The sequence below is a fragment of the Apodemus sylvaticus genome, chromosome 2 (assembly GCF_947179515.1).
Source record: "Apodemus sylvaticus chromosome 2, mApoSyl1.1, whole genome shotgun sequence".
Classification (NCBI taxonomy): Eukaryota; Metazoa; Chordata; class Mammalia; order Rodentia; family Muridae; genus Apodemus; species Apodemus sylvaticus.
In genome coordinates, this window is record NC_067473.1 from 158,259,049 (window position 1) to 158,265,289 (window position 6,241).

Consider the following 6,241-nt stretch of genomic DNA (forward strand, 5'->3'; position numbering starts at 1 on the left):
ATGCTGGTACAGGAACACATGAAGGTCATACTTAAAGAAATTGAGGAGAAAATGGATCAAAAGTTAGAAGCCCTTGCAAGGGAAACACAAAAATCATTGAAAGAAATCCAGGAGAATACAAAAGTCAACAATGAGGAAACTCAAAAAACACTTAAAGAAATACAGGAGAACTTTGGTCAACAGGCTGAGGTCATGAAAGAGGAAACACAAAAATCTCTTAAAGAACTACAGGAAAGCACAAACAAGCAAGTGAAGGAGCTAAGCAAAACCATCCAGGATCTAAAATCAGAAGTAGAAACAACTAAAAAAACTCAAAGGGAGACAACTTTGGAGATAGAAAGCCTTGGGAAGAAATCAGGGGACAGAGATGCAAATATCAAAAACAGAATACAAGAGATAGAAGAAAGAATCTCAGATGCGGAAGATTCCATAGAAACCATGGACTCAACAGTTAACGAAAATGCAAAATGCAAAAAGCTTGTAACCCAAAATATCCAGGAAATCCAGGACACAATGAGAAGACCAAACCTAAGGATTATAGGCATAGATGAGAGTGAAGATTTACAACTTAAAGGGCCAGCAAATATCTTCAATAAAATTATGGAAGAAAACTTCCCTAACCTAAAGAGAGAGATGCCCATGAATATACAAGAAGCCTACAGAACTCCAAACAGACTGGGCCAGAACAGAAATACTTCCCGTCACATAATAATCAAAACACCAAATGTTCTAAACAAAGAAAGAATATTAAAGGCAGTAAGAGAAAAAGGCCAAGTAACATATAAAGGAAGACCTATCAGAATCACAGCAGACTTTTCACCTGAGACTATGAAGGCTAGAAGGTCCTGGGCAGATCTCATGCAGACTCTAAGAGAACACAAATGCCAACCAAAACTACTATATCCAGCAAAATTCTCAATCACCATAGATGGAGAAACTAAGATATTTTATGACAAAACCAAGTTTACCCAATATCTATCCACAAATCCAGCCCTACAAAGGATAATAGGAGGAAAACACCAATACAAGGAGGGAAACTTCACCCTGGAAAAAGCAAGATTGTAACCTTTCATCAAACCCAAAAGAAGATGAGCAATCAAATTTAAAAAATAACGTCAAAAATGATAGGAAGTAACAATCACTATTCCTTAATATCTCTTAACATCAATGGACTTAATGCCCCAATAAAAAGACATAGACTAACGGACTGGATATGCATACAGGACCCTACATTTTGCTGCTTACAGGAAACACACCTCAGGGTCAATGACAAACACTACCTTACAGTAAAAGGCTGGAAGACAATTTTACAAGCAAATGGTCTCAGGAAACAAGCTGGAGTAGCCATTTTAATATCAGATAAAATTGACTTTCAACCCAAAGTCATCAAAAGAGACTCTGAGGGACACTTCTTGCTAGTCAAAGGAAAAATACAACAAGAAGAACTCTCAATCCTGAACATCTATGCTCCAAATGCAAGGGCACCCTCTTTCATAAAAGAAACTTTATTAAAACTCAAAGCACACATTGCACCTAACACAATAATTGTGGGTGACTTCAACACTGCACTTTCCTCAATGGACCGATCAGGAAAACAGAAACTAAACAGGGACACAATGAAAGTAATTGAAGCTTTGGACCAATTAGATTTAACAGATATATATAGAACATTCTATCCTAAAACAAAAGAATATACCTTTTTCTCAGGACCTCATGGTACCTTCTCCAAGATCGAACATATAATTGGTCACAAGACAGACCTCAACAAATATAATAAGATCGAACTAATCCCATGCCTCCTATCAGATCACTATGGAGAAAAAGTGGTCTTCAATAGCAACAAAAACAACAGAAAACCCATATACACGTGGAAACTGAACAATATTCCACTCAATGATACCTTGATCAAGGAAGAAATAAAGAAATTAAAGACTTTTTAGAACACAATGAAAATGAAAACACAACGTACCCAAATCTATGGGACACAATGAAAGCAGTTCTAAGAGGAAAACTCAAAGCCCTGAGTGCCTCCAAAAATAAAATGAAGAGAGCGTACATTACCAGCTTAATGACACACCTGAAAGCCCTGGAACAAAAAGAAGCTATTTCACCCAGGAGGAGTAGAAGGCAGGAAATCATCAAACTCAGGGCCAAAATCAATCAAGTAGAAACAAAGAGAACCATACATAAAATCAATGAAACCAGGAGCTGGTTCTTTGAGAAAATCAAAATGATAGATAAACCCTTAGCCAGACTGACCAAAGGGCACAGAGAAAGTATCCAAATTAACAAACTTAGAAATGAAAAGGGAGATATAACAACGGAAACTGAGGAAATCCAAAAAATCATCAGATCCTACTACAAGAGACTGTACTCAACACAACTGGAGAATCTGAAGGAAATGGACAATTTCCTTGACAGATACCAAATACCAAAATTAAATCAGGACCAACTGGACCATCTAAACAGTCCCATAATGCCTAAAGAAATAGAAGGAGTCATAGAAAGTCTTCCAACCAAAAAAAGCACAGGACCAGATGGTTTCAGTGCAGAATTCTATCAGACCTTCAAAGAAGAGTTAACACCAATACTCTTCAAACTATTCCACAAAATAGAAACAGAAGGAACACTGCCCAATTCCTTCTACGAAGCCACAATTACGCTGATACCAAAGCCACACAAAGATCCAACAAAGAAAGAGAACTTCAGACCAATTTCCCTTATGAACATCGATGCAAAAATACTCAATAAAATTCTTGCCAACCGAATCCAAAAACACATCAAAACGATCATCCACCATGATCAAGTCGGCTTTATCCCGGGAATGCAGGGTTGGTTCAATATACGGAAATCCATCAATGCAATCCACTACATAAACAAAGTCAAAGAACAAAACCACATGGTCATTTCATTGGATGCTGAAAAAGCATTTGACAAAATTCAGCATCCTTTCATGCTTAAAGTCTTGGAGAGAACAGGAATTCAAGGCCCATACCTAAACATAGTAAAAGCAATATACAGCAAACCGGTAGCCAGCATCAAAGTAAATGGAGAGAAACTGAAGCAATCCCACTGAAATCAGGGACCAGACAATGCTGCCCCCTTTCTCCTTATCTTTTCAATATTGTACTTGAGGTACTAGCTCGGGCAATTCGACAACATAAGGAAGTCAAAGCGATACAAATTGGAAAGGAAGAAGTCAAATTATCATTATTTGCAGACAACATGATAGTTTACCTAAGTGACGCAAAAAACTCCACTAGAGAGCTCCTACAGCTGATAAACAACTTAAGCAAAGTGGCAGGTTATAAAATCAACACAAGCAAATCAGTGGCCTTCCTATACTCAAAGAATAAGCAGGCTGAGAAATAAATTAGGGAAATGACCCCATTCACAATAGCCACAAACAGTATAAAGTATCTTGGTGTGACTCTTACCAAACATGTGAAAGATCTGTATGACAAGAACTTCAAGACTCTGAAGAAGGAAATGGAAGAAGACCTCAAAAAATGGGAAAACCTCCCATGCTCATGGATCGGTAGAACCAATATAGTTAAAATGGCCATTTTGCCAAAAGCAATATACAGATTCAATGCAATACCCTTCAAAATCCCAACTCAATTCTTCACAGAGTTAGAAAGAGCAATTATCAAATTCATCTGGAACAACAAAAAACCCAGGATAGCTAAAACTATTCTCAGCAACAAAAGAAAATCTGGGGGAATCAGTATCCCTGACCTCAAGCAATACTACAGAGCAATAGTGTTAAAAACTGCATGGTATTGGTACAGTGACAGCCAGGAGGATCAATGGAACAGGACTGAAGATCCAGAAATGAACCCACACACCTATGGCCACTTGATCCTCTACAAAGAGGCTGAAAATATCCAATGGAAAAAAGATAGCCTTTTCAACAAATGGTGCTGGTTCAACTGGAGGTCAGCATGCAGAAGAATGCGAATTGATCCCTCCTTGTCTCCTTGTACTAAGCTCAAATCCAAATGGATCAAGGACCTCCACATAAAGCCAGACACTCTGAAGCTAATAGAAAAGAAACTGGGGAAGACTCTTGAGGACATTGGTACAGGGTGAAAGTTTCTGAACAGAACACCAATAGCGTATGCTCTAAGAGCAAGAATTGACAAATGGGACCTCATAAAATTACATCAAATAAAAAAAATTACATCAAATAAAAAAAATTACATCAAATAAAAAAATAAATAAACAAAAAACATTTCTTTTAAAAATATTTTTATGATTTTATTTTGCAACACTTTATTATTACACCAAATTGTACCTGGAGATGTTACAACTTTATTTGGAGAGATTTTACATTAATGTTCTCTATGTCAAGGAATGGAAGCACATCACAATCTGTTGACAATTACTTATGGTAGCTTTCTGCAAGTCATGTTTCTCAATATTTATTTCGCATCTATCTTGAGAACATCAGAGGCTTAAATCCTCTTATGGCAAGCTTAAAGCACTGTCTTAGCCAAAAAATTTATCTTATCACATTTTGACAATCATTTTCTTAAAAATTTCAAAAGCCCATTGTTAAGAGAAAACCATTTCTTTTTTTTTTAATTTTTTTTATTCGATATAATTTATTTACATTGCAAATGATTTCCCCTTTTCTAGCCCCCCCCCACTCCCCGAAAGTCCCGCAAACCCCCTTCTCTTCCCCTGTCCTCCCACCCACCCCTTCCCACTTCCCCGTTCTGGTTTTGCTGAATACTGTTTCACTGAGTCTTTCCAGACCCAGGGGCCACTCCTCCTTTCTTCTTGTACCTCATTTGATGTGTGGATTATGATTTGGGTATTCCAGTTTTCTAGGTTAATATCCACTTATTAGTGAGTGCATACCATGATTCACCTTTTGAGTCTGGGTTATCTCACTTAGTATGATATTCTCTAGCTCCATCCATTTGCCTAAGAATTTCATAAATTCATTGTTTCTAATGGCTGAATAGTACTCCATTGTGTAGATATACCACATTTTTTGCATCCACTCTTCTGTTGAGGGATACCTGGGTTCTTTCCAGCATCTGGCAATTACAAATAGGGCTGCTATGAACATAGTAGAACATGTATCCTTATTACATGGTGGGGAGTCTTCTGGGTATATGCCCAGGAGTGGTATAGCAGGATCTTCTGGAAGTAAGGTACCCAGTTTTCGGAGGAACCGCCAGACTGATTTCCAGAGTGGTTGTACCAATTTGCAACCCCACCAGCAGTGGAGGAGTGTTCCTCTTTCTCCACACCCTCTCCAACACCTGCTGTCTCCTGAATTTTTAATCTTAGCCATTCTGACTGGTGTAAGATGAAATCTTAGGGTTGTTTTGATTTGCATTTCCCTAATGACTAATGAAGTTGAGCATTTTTTAAGATGTTTCTCCGCCATCCGAAGTTCTTCAGGTGAGAATTCTTTGTTTAACTCTGTACCCCATTTTTTAATAGGGTTGTTTGGTTTTCTGGAGTCTAACTTCTTGAGTTCTTTATATATATTGGATATTAGCCCTCTATCTGATGTAGGATTGGTGAAGATCTTTTCCCAATTTGTTGGTTGTCGATTTGTCCTCTTGATGGTGTCCTTTGCCTTACAGAAACTTTGAAATTTTATGAGGTCCCATTTGTCAATTCTTGCTCTTAGAGCATACGCTATTGGTGTTCTGTTCAGAATCACAGCAGAATTTTCACCTGAGACTATGAAGGCTAGAAGGTCCTGGGCAGAACTCATGCAGACTCTAAGAGAACACAAATGCCAACCAAAACTACTATATCCAGCAAAACTCTCAATCACCATAGATGGAGAAATTAAGATATTTCATGACAAAACCAAGTTTACCCAATATCTATCCACAAACCCGGCCCTAAAAAGGATAATAGGAGGACAACACCAATACAAGGAGGGAAACTTCACCCTGGAAAAAGCAAGATAGTAACCTTTCATCAAACCCAAAAGAAGTTAAGCATTAAAATTTAAAAAATAACGTCAAAAATGATAGGAAGTAACAATCACTATTCCTTAATATCTCTTAACATCAATGGACTTAATGCCCCAATAAAAAGACACAGACTAACTGAATGGATACGTAAACAGGACCCTACATTTTGCTGCTTACAGGAAACACACCTCAGGGTCAAAGACAAACACTACCTTAGAGTAAAAGGCTGGAAGACAATTTTACGAGAAAACCATTTCTTGAGGAAGAACTTTCTAATGAAATTATTTTATTGT